This window comes from Ananas comosus, linkage group 22, assembly GCF_001540865.1.
Source record: "Ananas comosus cultivar F153 linkage group 22, ASM154086v1, whole genome shotgun sequence".
NCBI lineage: Eukaryota > Viridiplantae > Streptophyta > Magnoliopsida > Poales > Bromeliaceae > Ananas > Ananas comosus.
In genome coordinates this window covers 5,268,599-5,288,727 of record NC_033642.1, presented here as the reverse complement: position 1 = coordinate 5,288,727, position 20,129 = coordinate 5,268,599, and the positions used below count along the sequence as shown (strand labels likewise).

The 20,129-nt window shown below is 44.3% G+C and overlaps 1 long non-coding RNA gene across 13 annotated transcripts; it reads right to left on the bottom strand.

Moving 5' to 3' along the window:
* On the bottom strand, window positions 9,846-19,641 carry LOC109727013. Of its 13 annotated transcripts, none has more exons than XR_002220684.1 (9): window positions 19,267-19,636; window positions 13,373-13,452; window positions 12,597-12,643; window positions 12,398-12,490; window positions 12,228-12,323; window positions 12,056-12,153; window positions 11,867-11,980; window positions 11,693-11,776; window positions 9,846-10,006 (listed from the first exon to the last, which is right to left on the bottom strand). It is a non-coding gene; the product is annotated as an uncharacterized LOC109727013 (long non-coding RNA). The 13 variants fall into 13 exon arrangements; XR_002220685.1 differs by having other exon boundaries at window positions 12,398-12,484; XR_002220686.1 differs by having other exon boundaries at window positions 12,597-12,629.

Sequence of the window (20,129 nt, the reverse complement as noted above, 5' to 3'; positions counted from 1 at the left end):
CGTATCAAAGCCGAGTACGTAATGCATATAATAAGAAAGTTCGATTAAAAACATTTGTCGTTGGTGACTTAGTACTTCGGCTGGTTTTTCCAATCGGTCAAAAAGACCGAATGTATGAAAAATGGTCCCCAAATTGGGAAGGACCATTTCAGATTAGCCGAATCACAAGAGGAAATGCATATTATTTGCAAAACAGAGATGGATCAGAAAGTGAAAAACCAATCAACGAAAAATATTTAAAGAAATATTACCCATCCATGTGGGAGCATAGTCAAAATCAGAGTTAGAATATTACAAGCCGAATCAAGATAACAAGTCTCTAAGTTGGTTTCATTTGGCTATAAGGTTGGCTTGGGCAATTTCAGCAGCTTTTCTTCGGCGCTTCATCAAAGGATGCACCTTGTAGAGTTGAGAAAGCTCTTCTTGAATCTTCATCCCTTCTATCTTTCGTAACTTCAATTGATCTTGTAATTGAAGTCGGCGCTCAGAAGCTTGTGCGAGAGTAGATTTGGCTGCTGCTAATTCTTCTTTAAGAGTGAAAATCTGCTTTCTTAAAGCCGATTCTGAAAAGGCTGTTAACCGGTGACAGAATTATTTTGTACCGGTACGCAGTGTATTATCCGAGAAGATAGCTCTCAGGTTTGGCTGTTGCGTAGCTGTTTAACTGGTGACACCCCTGATGTGTACCGGTATACAATGCTGCGAAAACAGCAGGTTGGTCTGCTGCAAATATGAAAAGAAGGAGGGCTTATTTGCTATTATAGCAGCCTATATAAGACCCCAACCCCTCTTTTCTCTTGTTCCTAGCTTAGAACATCCCTCCTATCTCATTTCTCTCCATTTCTCTCTCTAGAAGCTCTCTACCAAGGTGGGTTAGAGGTGGATTTGGAGGAGTTCAAGTGGAGATTAGAGCTTTTGAAGGGTTTGGAGGCTCTCCTACAAGGTGTAGCTTGGTGAGCTTTGGGCCAAGGTAAGGTTTCTTGTAAGAATGATATTAGGGCTTGGTTTTACACCCAAAATCTTTTGGATTTGATCTTCTTACAAGAGTAGAGACCTTGTTGAGACCATAGAATACATGAAAATCATGTTTTCTTCATGTGCTCTCATGGTGGATTTCTAGGATTTGTTCTAAATGCCCTAGTAATGGTTTGAATGGCCTAATAATGGTTCTAGATAAGTTTCTAGATGATTCTAAGCTTGTTTTTGCTTAGCAAAGAGATCAAACCAAGGTATTGGGCAAAATGACACTGTCAAGGCACCAAAATTGGGGCTTTTGCCCTAGGTGGGTTTAAATGTAAATTGACCCTATGTAAATCTAATTGAAGGTATTTCCGACACGTTGGAGAAGTCGGTTCGGCGATTGGTCAAGCCTACGCGAAAATATTGAATAAACGGACGTTTTGGCTTCGTTTCCGCCTGGAGGGCTGAGACGACGTCCAAAAATCACGAGAACGGATCCGGAGCATCGTGACATCAAGTTATAGACCTTTAATTTTCGGATTGTGGATTTGTGGCCGTTTGGTGGTCGAGTGTGAGTTCGGGCCGAACCGGACAACGGGTGCCACGGGAGGCCGATTGCAAGTGACTACAAGCAATCGAAGAGCGATTCGAGGTGGGTTGTGCTCATCGAAATGTTTAGCTCACTTCCATGCCAAAGTGAAGTGTGAATATTGTTGATGCATGTGTAGTTGGTAGGTTGTATGTGATAATATGAAGTGCATAAATCATATTATGCTTGATGTTATTACCTACCATGAGATGTTACATAAGTGCATGAAGTAGAGGCTAAAGAATGCATGTGATAGGTACAAATGAATGCATGAGACATGTTAGTAAAATGCATGAGCTAGATGCTAAATAACATGAATGACATAGATGTTATATAAATGCATGAATGAGATGATATTAATAAATGCATGCGAAAAGCGTAAATGAATGCATAGAGTATATGCTAAGTTAGTGCATGAATTAAATGCTACATGAATGCAAGTATTGTTGTGTATGGACCATCCTTGGAGAATGAGAACTTAGATCGATGAACTCTAAGTAGAGTAAAGAACTCGATAAGTATAGCTTGTAAACTAAGAATTCTAAGTATAAATAACAAGGACAAGAGTGGCAATAAAACCTAGTGTCATTGAACATAGGTGATTCATGAGTGGTATGTCAAGTATCATTCCTAGGTGTGGACAACTAGGAAAACAAGAATGTGAGTGTCATTAAACCTAATATATTAAACATAGGAGGAGAATTGAACCTAGAGTCAAGTAAACCTAGGTTATGAATAGAGTGACATTGAACCTAGAGTCAAATGGACCTAGGTAGTAAAGAACGTGGAACCTAGTGTTAATGAACCTAGGCTATGAGTATAGTGGCAACGAACCTAAGTATTAAACTAGGTTGAGTAAAGGCTTGGATCTAAATCGGTCGATACTATAGGGTGAGACCAACCCTAGAGTTATGAAAGTGGATTCCGGAATCCCTAGGAATGAATGCTGCTAGTACAGCGAAAGAGACATACGACCGAGCGTAAGTGAAGTGTAACTGCGGGTATGTGTGGTTCTCCTCACCTGGCAGTGACTAAGCAGGTACGTGTGGTTCTCCTCGCCCGGTATAAGTATGAGATTGGGGACGCGGGTACGTGTGGTTCTCTTCGTCCGTAGGTCCATTGAGCGACTTGTGGTCTGGGGTTCAACGGTATATCCTCACCCTGTGAGTAGATCTGTAGTCGAAAGGATTTAAGGCTGAGGTGCATGTGAGACGACCTTCGCCTCGAGCCTGACAGAGCGCGGATTATCCGCAGTTGATTGACTCAAGACCGAGTCGAGTGGCATAGTTGGCTAAGGTAAAACAACCTTAGGAAAGAGTGGTAATTGTGTATAATATGTCTAAGGTGTGAGTATCCTTAGTGAAGAACAAAGAATAAAGAACGGATAATATTAAAGAATAACAATAGTAAAGAACGACTAAGAATAAAAATTAGCTAAGAATAAAGAATGGCTAATATTAATGAATGGCTAAGAATAAGAGTAGAACCAATTAATTTACTTGGATAGTTACATGATTTGCATGTTGCATATTATGAGTCATGAACATAATAATGTTAGTTGCATAAATTATATATCTGTGAATATTTGTTGGACTAACATGTTTGCAGTGCCTCCTTTGGACCTGGTGGGTCGAGCTTTTCCCTTGGGTGGCCGTACCTACTGGAAACTATGGATAATAATTCTCACCCCTGTATTGTTTTTGGATGTACAGGTTCACACGTGAGCGGCGCGAGGAAAGGGCGTAGCTCTGTAGATAGCACCCTACCACTGAGACCAGAGATAGCAGTACCCTGGCTCGGCTTAACTTAGGGTTGTGAAAGGAAGAGAACAAAGTTGTAATAATTATGTTAAAACTGGATTGTATTTGGAAGCTATAAAATAGAGTTAAAGAATTGAAAATATAATATGTAAAATGTATGTGTGTTGAATACTTGTAATAGCATAGGTAATTATGTTTTCATACATTTCTGATGCAATCTTTGTTGAATGTTGTTCCTGGTTGGAACCTCGTGCATTGTTTGGATTGTGACTCCTTGGACGTACAGGGGAGACTCTGTCTGCGGTACAGGAAAACCCTGTCCGTTCGACGGTCTGTCGGCGTGCCCAAATCCGACCAAAGAGGCGGGCTTAGGGCGTGACAATTTGCTTCTGCAGCAGGTGGCCGCTAGGGAGGTTCAGATTCCCACACCACCCACGCCAGTTGAGGACGTTGCACCGAGGGTGCTGTCTCCCGCGCCGGCTCTTCGCAGGCAGCACCTTTGGTTGAGCCTCGGGAGGAGGTTACCGCGGCACCGCCAGCTCAGGTGCCTCCGGCGGGGGCAGTTTTCCCCGTGGTGGTCGAAGGAGCGGAGCAAGACCGGCTCATGGATCGCCTCAACGAGTTTAGGAGGTGCAGTCCCCGGATCTTCGATGGAGAGAAGGCCGACCACTGGATCGTGGAGAAATGGTTGATGCATATGGAACAGCTTTTCCGCGACACCTTTGTGGAGGAGAGAGACCGAGTTTGGCTCGCTACTCATCACCTAGATGGCGAGGCCTACCGTTGGTGGTTGGATATTCAAGATAACCCCAGCATGGATTTGGTGGCTATTTCATGGAGGCGGTTCAAGGAGCTTCTTTTGGCGCATTACTTCCCCAACAGCGTCAAGAGGCAAATGGAGAAAGATTTGCGCGGCTTGCGCCAGGGGGAGCGGACAGTAGCCGAGTATGAGCGGGAGTTCTCCCGGCTCCACCATTGCGTGCCTTTCGTCGTGCGAGACTTCGAGGACAAGGCCCTCATCTTCGAGAGTGGACTACGGCCATCGATCTTCCGGTTTGTGCAATCGTCGAATTTGCAGACCTATCGGGAAGTGATGAACTGCGCTCTCATTGTGGAGAGGGGCGCGATAGACGTGCAACAGCGGCGCGAGGGCTTGGACAAGGGTAAGGGCAAAAGGCCCGCCGCTAAGGGTGTGAGTCAAATGCACTATAGGAAGCCGCCGAAGCACCTTAGGAGCCAGTCAAGAGGGCGTGGCTCATCTGCACAGAGAGGAGGTTTCGATTAGCGTCGACCTCCCCAGTGCGTGATCTGTGGTGGTCCTTACATTCCGCCGCAGTGACCAAACATCAAGGCTCAGCGACTATAAAATTTTTCGTGAGGCACCGTTGGAGGAATTCTAAATTGAAATCGCGTTCCGTCGGCGTATTTCGCCGAAAAACGCACCTAAAATCGACATCTGATTTTCGACAAGGCTTGGGGCCTTGGACAACCAGTCCAGAGGTATCCCGCAGCCCGCACACACTGCCTACAGCAGCCATGAAACGTGAATTTGCATATAAGCCCCGGCGACTACATAAAATCACATCATTTTATGTGATTTTCGGGGTTTTACAGCCGATAGCGCAAACCGAGGACTTTCGAGCCTTGCTGAGACATCTGCTGACAGGTCTCGATGTGCCGGAGTTCGTGCTCACGATTCGGAGCATGGCCAACCACTGTGGAGAGAGCGGGAGCAGCGCGCACAGTGCCTAAACAGTGCTTGATGCACAAACCGGGACTCCGCTGACCCCAAAGGGGGTGAGCACGATGATCGGCACGGATTAGGGATCGTCGTGCTCGCTTTCGGGAGTGTCGGGGTGCCCTCGGATCATCAGAACAGCGACCCGAACCCGAAACAGTGCGCAGGAAATGTAAAACTAGCTTACCAGAGCTAGGTGGAGCACGAGATGGCCGGCGGTGGCTGGACAGTGGGTGCACCGGCAGGGAAAGGTTGCGGCCAGTCAGAGGAGGCTCGGGCATGCGCTGGCCAATGGCGGGAGGCGGCCAGTGGAGCGGTGGAGCGGCACGAGCCCATGCGGCATGGCTTGGCTAGGGCTCAAAGGGCAACGGCGGCCGGGGGAGCGCCGGGGCGACGGCGACTGGTCGCCGGAGGCCAAGGGAGGGCGGCGTTGCCGACCGTGGGCGGCAACGGCGCGCAGGGACCATGGTGACCCCAGCTCGGCCCGAACCTGCACCAGATGGCCGCAGGGAGCTAAGGCGACGGGCGGGGGCCCGCGGGGACGGCGGCGAGGGGGTCGCCGGAGGCCCAGGAGGGCGGCGTGGCCGGTCTAGGGCGGCGGCGGCTCACGGGCCACAAGCTGAGCTAAGCTCGGCCCGAGCTAACCGAGCCCAGCCGCGGATCGCCTAGGCGGCAACAACGGTGCGCGCGGACGGCCGGGGCCGGCGGGGATGGCGCAGGAGGTCGGGTCTCGTCCAGGGAATAGGTCCTGAGGCGTGTGGGTGATTCCCTGAGGTTGATGGCCAAGGTGGTGGAGACAAGGTAGAGAAGAAGGCAAGGCTAGCCTTTTCGGCGGACGGGGACGCTCGCCGGCGGCCGAGGTGCGCGCGGTGAGGGGCTGGGAGGTGGCTGGTGATGGCTGGGGCGCAGCTGAGCTAGGTAGACTTCTAGGGCTAGGGTTTCGTGCAAGAAACCCTAGTTGCACCATTTGTACAATGTGAAGTTTTGCAAGAAAGTCCCCCAAAGCTGAGAATTTTCAGCCAAGTCCCTAACAGCATGTATGTTTCGCGCATACGCACCTGAACGTTCAAAATCGCGCAAAACGGTACATAAAATATAGGGCTTTTTCGTGAATTTTCTGTTTTGCCATTTTCAACCCCTCAATGAACATTATGCGATTCCCGAAGATCCGTCCGTCGGATTTTCGATCGGATTGGGCCAGCGTGTTCAGCCTGACTGGGGCATCGAATCTACAATTTCGTTTCATTATATTGGTCGCCGATTTGCTATGAAACCCATCCCCTCACCAATCTTCCAAAAACAACACATATATATATATATATATGTGTAAATCCAATAAAACCCCCTTTTCTCGAAAATCGTGTATCAAAACCCAAATCCGTCAGTGCCATTGAGTCCAGGATAGTCGCACCATAAAAAACGAGCTATTGGATCACTATGAACGGAATCCAATACGCACTAGAAGCCATCTCTACTGATTGGCCTCTCCGGAAAATCAGAGTTACTATTTACTTTAAGTGATTAGTACAGGTCGCAACTTCTCCATCCTAACTCGTTTTCTTCTGAAACTTGACGAGTGCTTATGTAATTAAATTACACACAAGAACATCATTAGCAAAGGGTTAATCTGCACTGCAAATTCTCAGTCCTCACATTATTCCCCCCTTAAAGAAAGTTTTGTCTCCGAAACTTGACCACGTACCCACCGTAATCGAATTCGGATATCACTTCACCACTGCGGTATCACCTTTGAGTACTGGTCAGTCTCATTTTCTTGAATCTCGATAGATCAACCTCCGAAGAAAGGGGAGAATAGAACTGCGGTTCTACTCGGACAAGACGAGGGAAATATACTAGCTAATATTTATGGATCAAAACCCACCGAGATCAACACCATCCAAAAACCTGCAGTCAAAACAGTCCCGCTACTAGGTTATCCAATCCCATAATTATCAAATCTGAGATAATTACTTACCACTCAGAAACTCTGTCTACCCAATCTTGGTCCGCGTAGGAATAACCGACTCATCTACGTCGAAAGTTCACGTAGAAAAGTCATGGGAAAACACCACAAGTCTGGAGTATATCTTCGTAAGTCAAAACGACACACTCCGACTAGCCAACCACATTAACCAGCTCACCTTGAGCGAAGGCGTATTGTTGTTCCAAAACCTGAGTCAATAATACTCACCTCGGAGACCATAGTCTCCCACCAGTTTAAAATATAAACAACCGAAGTCAAACCCTTAGTATCGAAAACCCACCTGCGGTATTCGACACTCCTAGATTCAAGACCTCCCCTTCCACGTAGGCCAAAAGGTCCAAGGCAGACAATACCAATTGAGCTCGACAATTTTGTCTCCTCAATAAATTAATCCGGTACTATCGGACCACCATATGCTGCTTGCAAGTCCATCCCTTGGTGCATAGGGTTGCCAATCACAAGATGCGATAATTACTATAGGCGATGCCCAACACCTGTCTCCACGAGACCCTGTCGCTGCCGTTCCAAAGGAACCCTAGCGATTGATGTTCCCAGCAACACCAAACCTGTCTCACTGAGACCCAGGCGCACCTGTCACTAAATAACCGGACAAGCGTACCATTCAGAGGTTTGCACGATAAGCCGAATCGCAAATCTTATACGCTATCACATACCGTGATGATCAAAGCCAAAAACTAGGCTCAAGCCACTCGTCAACCGCGATTTTGAACCTCCCAGCAAAAGGCCGAGACTACTAACCAAATAAATCTTTTAGTTGTGACCGACCCAATCCAAATGTCCCTATCGGGGAAAGGGTATTTCGTCCCAACTTTCGACAGCATATTGTCTGCAGCCAATGTACTTATCAAAAGAAAGCGAAATACTCAAAGATCCACTGCCAACGATAAGTTGGAAGGGTGACACATCGAAGTACCAAACCACCTGATACATCTTTACGGAACCAAAACCGTTGAAACAGCGACTTTGCAAGTTGATATTCGAAATTAGATCAACCTTGAACCGACTCACTGGGAGTCCCACGATATACTAACCAAGGTGTTGGACAATTGCACACTATGTAATCACCACCAGGACTCACACCAGAAACTGTGTCTCTTCTAATTAGTTTAGCAATGATGTCAAGAATTACCATGACTATTAACGAGAAGATAATAGGAATGCAGGTATGCATAATGTGTATAACAGTTCAAGAGACTTCCATAATTAATTAAGGTAACTACGTAAACTGAAATTCATACATGCGCTCCCGCGTTCGGGTGCATTCATCGGTTGAGTCGAAACAAAAACAGGCCCGCCAACTGCTTGCAACGAAGTCACTAGAGGAGAAGTCGCACCCCGCAGCAGTCCATTACCTCTAGGGCAATCTCGACATAAATGATCTGGCTGACCGCATTAATAACAGTGGTCTCGACGTCGAGGGCAGGAGGTCACCCAATGCGCTCGACTGCATATTACGCAAGGTCGATTACCTCGATGCTGTCTAACAACAAATTCATTCTTGGTTGCAGGCTGGGGCAGAGGGTTCGCATATAAAATCGTAGGACTATGAGTGGCAGTCAGGGTTGTAGCAGATCTTTGGGGACAGTTTTCTTGCTTATGCCCCACCTGACCACACATTAAGCAATGATTATGACGGCGGGAACAGCAAGTAGTCAAATGCTTCCCATCGCAGATCTTGCAATGCTCAACATTAGGCAAAAGACTTGCAGAAACACTCCTGGTAGATGATTGAATTCAAGGATGCTTGGGTGGCTTAGTGTTGCTCGATGATCCACCCACCACATTCGAACGAGGCCGCTTTCCGAATGCATTTTCGCTCGAACTCCCTTTCTGAACAAAGTCCACTCGTTCGTCTGAGGACTCTGACGGGTTGCATATTTTAAATTCCGCCAAGCTCCCTCCCACACGGGCTAGCTCCACGGCAAGGGAGTCAACACCCTCGGCAGAAATAGTCGACGTCGTCGTATTCGATAAAACGCCAATAGCACTCGTGGATCTAGGGCCGCCCGTCACCAGCATAACCCAAGCGACCACCGCGGCTGTCGTAGGTACGATCGCCGTGGCACCTAGAAATGACACTCCAATGGCTTGAACACCCGAAGGCCAATAACCGCCTCGCAGGCCATCAGCAACATTACCCCCAGTTATACTTGCGTCCGGGCCCCTCGACGGCGGAACCTGTCCCACTTCAGCTGCAGCCTGCTGCTACACCACTTGCTGTACTAAACCGGCCAGTGCGGCCAACTACTCCTCCAACCATCGGAGGTCGTGCACAACAGCAGAAGTCTCGACATTAGCGCGTCGTCTCTCTCTACTGCGTGCCATGTGCTGAAACAGGCAGGGTTAGAGTCAAATTAGAGAACGTACAGACTCAGCTCTATTTACCAAGACTCAAACCCAACCAACCCCGCACTCTCGTGTGCCTATATACCGTAGGTCTTCTTATAGGTCAACCTAATCAATGGTTCAGTTTTTTTATTTTTCAAAACAACCTGTGAGTGGTGCCATGGTTGTAACTTGGCTCTGATACCACTTTAATCTGCCACGCCCTGAGGTCCCTTTTTGATTTAAAAATGAATGCGGTCAATGCAGAAGTCTCAATTTCCTGACCCCAAGGTGTCACGCCCTGGACTTCAGCGGAAGCTCACCAGTCATGTGCACAGACCTGCCGTGTACACCACAACTTTAAGTATACAACAGGCGTCTACAATCAACATAGTAAAAACATAATATCTTAACCAAGTAATCGGAGGAAAACTAAAAGTTAATAAACTTATACAACACAAAGTCTTATTATAACTCAAAAATAAAATACATTCTACATAGATCCAATATACAATTACTGAACTAAACTAGAATAAACTTGTAGATGTTCATCTATTTAATATCGAGAAGGCTCTAGCTAGTCGCTGAGCCCTCGCCAAGAACCCTAGCCTTTCCCGCTGTGGAAGGCTCTGCACAAAAACAATCAACAAGAGGGCGTGAGAACTATTAAACAATAGTTCCCAGTTGGTAAGCCGCCGAGAGTGGCGAAGTACACCACTAGGTCAACTGAGGCATTAGTAAACAATAATAAGTAAGCAAAGTAAATGCAACGAGTAAATGAAATAGTTCAACCACAGCATGTCTCACAAGATACATTTTCTAACATGTCTTATATACTAGTTTATCATAACAAGTTCTATAAGTCATGCTAATTATCAGTTTAATCAGCTATATGTCATGCTATATGCAGAATATTATCATAATTTAACTAGCTAATGACATCATGTAGCTATTTTCCTACATTAGCAAGAGTGTAAATATTCAGATACTATTACTATACTACCGACTATCAGGGATGTCAACCTTCTAGTATATTCATTACTAGGTATATTCAACTAATGGTATAAAGTATCTTTACTACTATGTCCATCTAAGGTTAAGTCACTTACATTAACCCAATTAACAGGAGACTTACACATGGTAAAGTCCCGGCTCATGCCGTGCCTAATGGCCCCGATGGTAGTATACACTGCCCATAGCAATCCACTTGGGCGCTCAATCTCGTACATAAGCGTGCAATCTGTTGCATAGGCCAATTCCGCAGTGCTGGCTTGTGGGACGCGACCCTCACAAGCATGTGCGAATGAGCACATTGGCAAGCAAGCGTAATCCATAGCATAGGTATCAGTTCATCATGTCTCTAACATAGAATCTCAACTCGACACAAGGTCGACAATCAATACTAAGTCATACTCCACTATCAACTACTTGGCGACATATTTCTACCAATAGATAGTATGATTTAAACAAGTACATGCTTAATGTCATATTGATGATTCTAACGGGTTATACCCGCATACTCACATATAGTCCTTTCACTACTCCCTATACATAAGGAAAGTGGTTCACTAAGGTCATACTCAATAACTCATTCTAGTGTTCATGTAACTCATGGCACATATTCTACATAAACCTCTACTACTTGGAGTAAACCAGTGTTATGCAAGTCCTTCTACTTGACTACACAAGTATAACTTCATGTCCAATTCTAGTTATTTAACTAGATCATATTCATTGGTATAATATACATGTTATGTCATAACGCCCAATTCTAGTTACTCGACTAGGTCATGTATATACATACATGAAATTCATGATATTGTTATCATGTAAAACAAATACCAACTTATCAACACAAGTAAGCGAAACATTATATAAGGTGCTCTGTACACGATTCACATACATGTATATGTATGTAACTTCAGTGTATATAATATGCTAGAAGTTCGGTCATCATGTCTACCACATGGAATTGCATGATTTAATTCAAGATGCATCATCATAATACTTCAATCACTTAGTTGTCCAACCGAACCAAATGTCATATTCATGACTATACAGCTATTCTCTATGGAATGATGTCATACTTGACTTGTCTACACAAGTTTACTAATATCTTGAATACATGCTAACCAAGCAAGCAATCTATATAGGCTAGGCAATTTCATAATCCTTCCTCTACTACCTAGAGTTCCATTATATCCTATATGATATGCATATTGATGTTGCTCCAACTGATTTAAATAAACATGTATTCACATGAGTATGCAACAATTCCAATTCTATAATGTTAAAGAAGATATGAGGGAATTCACCCATTTCGGTAAGTCAAAACCACCTAATTGCTGTCGACTCTTGTCGATTCCACAAACGAAGATAATCTGAAGCTTCAAAGTACCCTAACAAACTTTCTAAAATCAGTTAGGAGCTTAACCAAACTTTTACATAATAATCCTCACATAGTTATATAGTCTAGGTTAGAATCTCACTTAGAAGTAACCAAAGTTGAATTCCTCTTCAATTCAGGTTGGAACACATCAAAACCAACCTTCCAATGCTCACAAATCTCAGCCAAAGGAATCCAATACTCTGCTGTGCACCTGCTGTGAACATACACCCTAAACTCCATCAATACTACCACTAACACATTCAAACTTAAAGGAAGTTAGGTTACTTACCTTGCGCAGCCCCAACTTAGTTTGAAGCACACCAAAACCAGCTCACAAGAGTCCTCAAACTGAGCCAACAGAGTTTATACAACCTGCTGCGAACAACACTAAAAAATAGCACCGCTATTATCACCAATACACTTATTATAGCCTCAACTCAAAAGAGAAGTTAGCTAATCACTTTCCAAAGTTGTAACAAAGCTCCCTACTGAGTTAGGGTTGAAGAAACACAGCGGAACAACTCTTCTACAGCTGCTACAAAGCTTTCCAAAACCAGCTGGCAACAAAGAAGTAAAACAAGCTCAAACTCCATTACTATAGCATCAACTAGAGAGGAGTTAAGTAGCTTACCTCGTAAAACTTCAACTCAGCTTCCTACTGAGTTAGGGTCACGAAATACCTCTCCCCAAGACTCCTTTCCACTCTTCTACAGCTGCTCTAACTCTCCAAACCAGGAAACAACAAGAGAGAAGAGGAAAACAAGCTTAAATCCTCAATTCTACTAAAAAAAACCCCAAAACCCTAGAGAGAGAAAGAGAGCAAGTCTTACCCTGTTCTCTGAGCTTCAGCACACCTTAAGCTGCTGCAGGGATCAAGCTAGGGTGATAAAAGGATAAGTTCAAAGGTGAAATGACCAAAACAGCCTCAGCCATGTAGCTGCTGTACTGAGTACCGGTACTCGAGCAAGTTGGTACCGGTACTCGGTGCAAAATGCAGAATTTCCCCGCTTCAATGCACTTTTGCTCTTCCGGCCATTTGATCACTCAAGTAACTTGCCGAAAACCTCTCGACAACCCCTCAAAAGATGTAGAATAGTTTCAATTACTATTCTAACACTCGAACTTCGCAATTTGCTAAAGTTCAGTGTACTACACAAGGTATGCAAAATCCGCCATAAATATAGTGAGTTCACTGTTCACACGGACAGAGTCTTCTCTGTATTTGCACGGCGTCACACAAGTACAATATACAACCACAACTGTATGAACATCCACATACATAACCACATCACAATTTTCACTTTATTCGATCACAAATAGATATAAATTCACATCTGTTAGTTTAAAACGTTTTCTATCCGGAAACTCATTTTGAAATACTAAGAATCGTGAAAACCAAGAAAAAGCCTTTTTAAAACCATTTCCCATATGGAAACCCTTTTCTTTTAAAACGCGCTACCACGAGAGATAGAAAACTGTCTTCATTTCAAAAGAAAACCATAAGTTCTTTATTACATTCTCAAAATCCCATTTATCCAATTTAAGCAAACCACTGAACCATAAATACTAAGTCAATTATTAAAAAGATAGGCTTGAGGAGTTTAACCAAAAAGACAGGTCGATAGCTCTATCGATTGCTAAGATGCGCGCTTCACGAACCGTCCCAACTCGGACCAGCAATGTCACCTGAAAGGGGGGGTGGGGGGTGAGAACATGTATACATGTCTCCCCTCCCAGTGGGTACCGCAAGCCGACGAAGGCGAGGAGTACTCACCGACAGAAAGAGATCATCAAAGTCATAGGTATATATCACAAATACAGTAGCTATAATGCCGGACGGAAAGGGAACAATAATAGAATATATAACTACCGCTACTGTAAAATAAAACATAATGCATACATGGATATCATAACTACAGTAGCAATGATGCATGGGTAAAGAATAGTACATAGGAATATAATTAACTAGCCGCTACTGTAATACAGAACGAAGTGCAGATATATATCAATAGGACGATCAGTCCCAAAAATACCCAATCATAAACCTGGCATGACGGTCCGCAGACCTTAAACTTGTGCCATTGCCACTCTACCTGTATATATCACCCAGACTAGGCCTCTAGACTGACAGGCTGCATATAACCCAAACTAGGTCTCTGGGCTGACGGGTCGGATATATGACCACTTTTTCGAAAAAGAACACCTGGCCGCGGTGGATCAGACCGCTGGTGTTCGTGAAATGCAAACGAGTATGTGGCGATCGATACTGATATGCTCAATAGCCAACCGTCGGCAGCTAGCCGATAATTCTACCCCTCAGGGTATGTCGACCGTATAGGTCATCGAACCGTAAGGAACACAAGTACCGACCACTCAAGTCAACTAGAATGGAACAACTCAACATCCTTCCGAAGGTATACAAGTATCGACCACTCAAGTCAACCAGGATGGAACAACTCAATATCTTTCCAAAGGTATACAAGTATCGACCACTCAATGTCAACTAACATATATGCACAAGAACCGACAAATAGGTTACAATACGAGATAAAAGAAACCGATCGAAGAGGTGACAAGAATGTCAAATCATGTATCAATGTAATCTATAATCATCCGTCGGCAACTAGCCGACAATCCTACCCCTCAGGTATACCGACCTCATAGATCATTAAACAACAAGAGTCACAGAACCAACCGAATATGTCACCACAGATAGTCCACTCTACTTCTATATCATGATGATAAATACGGAAAGTAACCAAGTAGAGCAATAAGTACGAAGTCAAAGGGTGCTAGGCTCATAACATGATATGCAAGGTAATAAAGAGAGGGTGGAGAGAACGTCACCGAATGTGCACCACTATACCGACTTCGGATCGAAGTACCCACCTGTACGTACGTTGCATTGGTCTCCCGACTGCGGAAGAATATCAACCGGACCTACGAAGGGTCCACCGGGTTAGAATCCAACCTACGAATACGAACCACTAACTCACAATCCCCACCTGTAAACTCACGGGAATCAGTTTTTCAAAACCGATTGCCGTAACTCGCCGGAAGTCCCGAAAATCGCACCAGGACTCTATAGGGACCCACAAACTGTCCCGAAATTTACCGACTCGCGCCACGAGTCACCCGCTGCCACTAAACACAGTAATTTGTGTGACCTAGCAGCAAACGCATCTCCTTACATCGAAACGATTATCGTCGGATAATCGTTCCGATCCGGTTTCCCGTAATGTCAATTTCGACATCGGAACCAACTATCGCTCACCCGTCATTTCTGAACCCTCAAAATGATGCGAGTGACCAGCCAACAAGTCTTAGCAACCATATAATTTTTCATGAGGCACCGTTTGAAATCGCGTTCCGTCGGCGGATTTCGCCGAAAAACGCACCGAAAATCGACATCTGATTTTCGAAAAGGCCTGAGGCCTTGGACAACCAGTCCAGAGGTCACCCGCTGCCCGCACACATTGCCCACATCAACTATGAAACGTGAATTTGCATATAAGCTCCCGCGATTACATAAAATCACATCATTTTATGTGATTTTTGGGGTTTTACGACTCGACGGCACAAACCGAGGACTTTCGAGCTTGGCCGAGACGCCAGCTGATAGGTCTCGACATGCCGGAGGGCGTGCTCATGATTCGGAGCATAGCCGACCACTGTGGATAGCGCGGGAGCGACGCAAAATTCAGCGAACAACGCGCACAGTGCCTGAGCAGTGCTTGATTCGCAAACTGGGGCTCCGTTGACCCCAAAGGAGGTGAGCACGATGATCGGCACGGATCAGGGATCGTCGTGCTCACTTTCGGGAGTGTCGGGGTGCCCTCGGATCGTTGGAACAGCGACCCGAACTAGAAACAGTGCGCAGGAAATGTAAAACTAGCTTACCGAAGCTAGGTGGAGCACGAGATGGCCGACGGTGTCTGGACGGCGGGCGCGTCGGCAAGGAAAGGTTGCGGCCGGTCGGAGGAGGCCCGGGCATGCGCTAGCAAGTAGCTGGAGGTTGCCGGTGGCGTGGTGGAGCGACACGAGCCCGTGCGGCTCGGCTCGACTCGGGCTCAAGGGGCAACGGCAGCCGGGGGAGCGCTGGGGCAACGGCGACCGGTCGCCGGAGGCCAAGGGATGGCGGCGCAGCCGACCGTGGGTGGTGGCACGGCCGACCGTGGGCGGTGGCGGCGCGCAGGGACCAAGGTGACCCCAGTCGGCCCAAACCTGCACCAGGTGGCCGCATGGAGCTAAGGCGGTGGGTGAGGGTCCGCGGGGACGGCAGCGACGACGGCGGCGAGGGGGTCGCCAGAGGCCTAGGAGGGCGGCGACGACTCGTGGGCCACGAGCTGAGCTAAGCTCGGCCCGAGCTAACCGAGCCAAGTCGCCGATCGCCCAGGCGGCGACGGCGGCGCGCGCGGACGGCGGGGGCCAGCTGGGATGGCACTGGATGTCGGGTCTCGGCCAGGGAATAGGGTCCTGAGGCGTGTGGGTGATTCCCTGAGGTTGATGGCCAAGGTGGTGGAGACAAGGTGCAGAGAAATGCAAGGCTAGCCTTTTCGGCGGCTAGGGGTGGCATTTCAACTCACTGTTCGCGAGCCAACTCATGTTCAGCTCGAAATAAGCTCGAGATCGAATCGCTCGTTTAATAAACGAGCTGAATACGAGCTGAAAAATTAAGCTCGTTTAATAAACGAGCCGAACACAAGCTGGGGTTCAACTCGCTTGTGTTCGGCTCGATAACAGCTCGAATACATATATTTTATATTATATAATTTATTTAATTTATATTTTTTATATATAAATAAATAATTATATATAAATATATTTTTATTATTTAATTTTAGCAAATAAAAATATAAATGCGAGCTTAATTATAAAAAGACTCATTTATATGTAAAGTTTCAACTATTAGATCAAAGTCTAATGGATAAAATTTTATAAATTTATTTTTTATATATTTAATCAAATTCTTTTTAATTTATTGTTCGTTGGCCAGTTAACGAGCCAGCTCGTGTTCGACTCATTTAATAAACGAGCCGAACACGAGCCGACCCCAGCTCGCTGGTGTTTGGCTCGTTTACACCTACCGGCGGCCGGGGACGCTCGCCGGCGGTCGAGGTGCGTGCTGTGAGGGGCTGAAAGATGGCTAGTGACGGCTGGGGCGCAGCTAAGCTAGGTAGACTTCTAGGGTTAGGGTTTCGTGCAAGAAACCCTAGTTGCACCATTTATACAATGTGCAGTTTTGCAAGAAAGTCCCTCAAAGCTGAGAATTTTCAAGCAATTTCCTAACAGCATGTATGTTTCGCGCATACGCACCTCAACGTTCTAAATTGCGCAAAACGGTACATAAAATGTAGGGCTTTTTCACGAATTTTCTGTTTTGTCATTGTCAACCCCTCAACAAATATTATGCGATTCCCGGAGATCCGTCCGTCGGATTTCCGATCGGATCATGCCAGCGCATTCAGCATGACTGGGGCATCAAATCTACAATTTTGTTTTTTCAGATTTGGTCGCTGATTTGCAACGAAACCTATCCCCTCACCAATCTTCCAAAAACCACACATACATTTGTAAATCCAATAAAACACCTTTTTTCTCGAAAACCATGCATCAAAACCTAAATCCGTCAGTACCATTGAGTCCAGGATAGTCGCACCGTCGAAAATGAGCTATTGGATCACTATGAACAGAGTCCAATACGCACCAAAAGCCATCTCCACTGATTGGCCTCTCCAGAAAATGAGAGTTACTATTCACTTTAAGTGATTAGTATAGGTCGCGTAACTTCTCCATCCTAACTTTTTTTTTTTTGAAACTTGACGAGTGCTTATGTAATTAAATTACACACAAAAACATCGTCAGCAAAGGGTTTATCTGCACCGCAAATTCTCATTCCTCACATCTTTCCACCATTGCTGCTGTCCTCGTAGAAGTTTCTTCACCTCTATTTTTTAGATTCTCCATTTACTCAACCAAACTACATAACTTATAGTTTGTGCATTTAAGCATCCATTCATTTGAAACTTTTGGAGAAGATGCTCCTAGTTCATGGTCTACACTTTCCTTCAAATTTAAAAGATTTGAACCTTGTTCTAAAAGCTCTTTGGATTTCACTTTATCACACCATATGAAAAAATCACAGTAGTTATCGTTATTCTTTCCATAATTTCGACATCCATAAAATTGCCTTTCTCTACTTCTAGATTGCTGTAAAGTTCTTATTATAGCTATCTTGTTACATTTGCACCAAACTATTCTATCTTCAAGAAAATTTGTAGTAGATGCAATCAATCACCTGCGTAGAATATTAAAATTAACACGTAAATAAATAATAATAGTTTTTTCGAAAAGAAATTCGACGAAAAGCAATAGAGAAATCTTGGCTATCTGTGTGACAAATCTGTGATGCGCAAGGCATTCTCTTTGTAAATAACTGATTATGGTTTTTTCGATAAGAAATTCGTGTTCTCCAACTGTGAATAGTTTGTCCTCTTATATGTAATTTAGATGTGCAATGCATGTGTAGTCCACAATATTTGTAATGCATCTGTTGTGCAAATTTTATTGTTGTATGGCTTACAATGCACACAAGAATGAATTAAAAAGTTATGTTTGAGAAACAAAATGATCACAAGATTTTGGAACAGAATGATCACATGTCAGTAGCGCCGAGAATACGAGCCAATGCGAATTGGCAAATTAATCGAGCATACATTCCTAATGCAGCTTGTTCTTACTCAGGTCGAACTCAAAATTTGCTTAAGAACCTTGTTTCTCTATTTCTTTTTTCTTCTTTCACTTTTGAAATCCTTGTTTTTCTATTTCTTTTTTCTTCTTTCACTTTTGAAATCCTTGTTTTTCTATTTCTTTTTTCTTCTTTCACTTTTGAAATCCATTTTTCATCTGTCATATGGCATACATTATGTACTTCCTCTCATTTGCATCCTAAGAGCTCAGAGGTCTATGTGAGGAGGTGTTTGGATTGTTTTATGATTCTTGATGCCCATAATGGTTGCTTCTTCTCATACATACTACAGAACTTAATGCAATTAGAAATTTGTTCTGCATGATGTTTAGTTTATGATGTCAGTTGATCTGCAACATGTTACAGAAAAGGGGGATGACAAATATCTGATTGTCAAAATTTGCCACACAGATGGCCAAAATTTGTCACACATCACCAACTGCTTATTTGTCCCCACAGTTTGAGCAGTTTCTGTAAACCTAAGTTTCCACTACAAATAGAAAGCAAAAATGAGTTTTGGTTGAAATGTGCTTCCACTGTTATTAATTTAATAAATAGAAAACACGATGGTTATAGCTTAATCTAGAATTTAAAAATTTAAAAAATTAAAAAAAAATTAAAAATTACCAAGTAGCACATGGTTTAACTATCTCAGAATAAAAATAAAAAAATAAATAGAAAATTTTATTAAGTTTTATTTATTAAAAATTTGGGATATAAGAAATATTTGGTACTAAACAAATTTCGCGCACTCGAGAATGGCGTCAAGGATCGAAGGTGTGGGAACCGCCGCAGTTGGAGAACTAAATCCTTAGATCGCTGCCCAGGATCGATCCGTGTAGCTCGCGGGGCCGAGGGAGCGCGCCGCGTCCGGGATCAATCCTGTAGTGCGCGGCCCGGAAGGTGTCGGTGGAGGTGCGCACGACTCGTGTCGTGGCATCGTCGGAGCCTCCACCACCGGAGAGATGGGGAAAGAGGAAGAGAGATGGAGGGAGAAAAGAAAAAAAGAGAATGGATTTGGTAGGGGAGCCAGAGAGAGAAAGAGAGAAAGAGGGGGTTGCCAAAGAAAGAAAGAGAAAGAGTGGGTTACTACTCGCCAGAGAGAAAATAGATAGAGGGGTTCAAGTGCAGAGAGAGGACAGAGAGTGTAACGCTGTTTCTTACCTTGTGGTCCAACTCCACCGACTAACTGTGCATGGATCTCGAAACAAAACCGATCTAACGGTAAAAAATTCCCAAGCACAAAAGCTTCTGTGTTTTTAAAAGCACAGGAGCTCTACTTTCTCTCTCTCTATATATATATATATACTAATGAAGGCTGATGCTACACGGCGAAAAATTTATGTAAATTTTAAAATATTTTAAATTATATAGTAAATAGCACGTAAATTGCAAAGTCAGTAATATCAGAAGATATTCAATTTAAAATTTAAATTTTAATTTAAAATCAAAATTTAAATTTTAAATTTAATTTTTTATTTTTTGTATGTGATCCAAAATTATACGAAACAAAACAAAAAGGGTTAGAAAAGAAGGGAAAGAAGGGAAAAAAAAAGTTAGAAAAGGAAAGGAAAAAAAAGAGAGAGAGGAGTGGATCCCACAGTGAAAAAAAGCT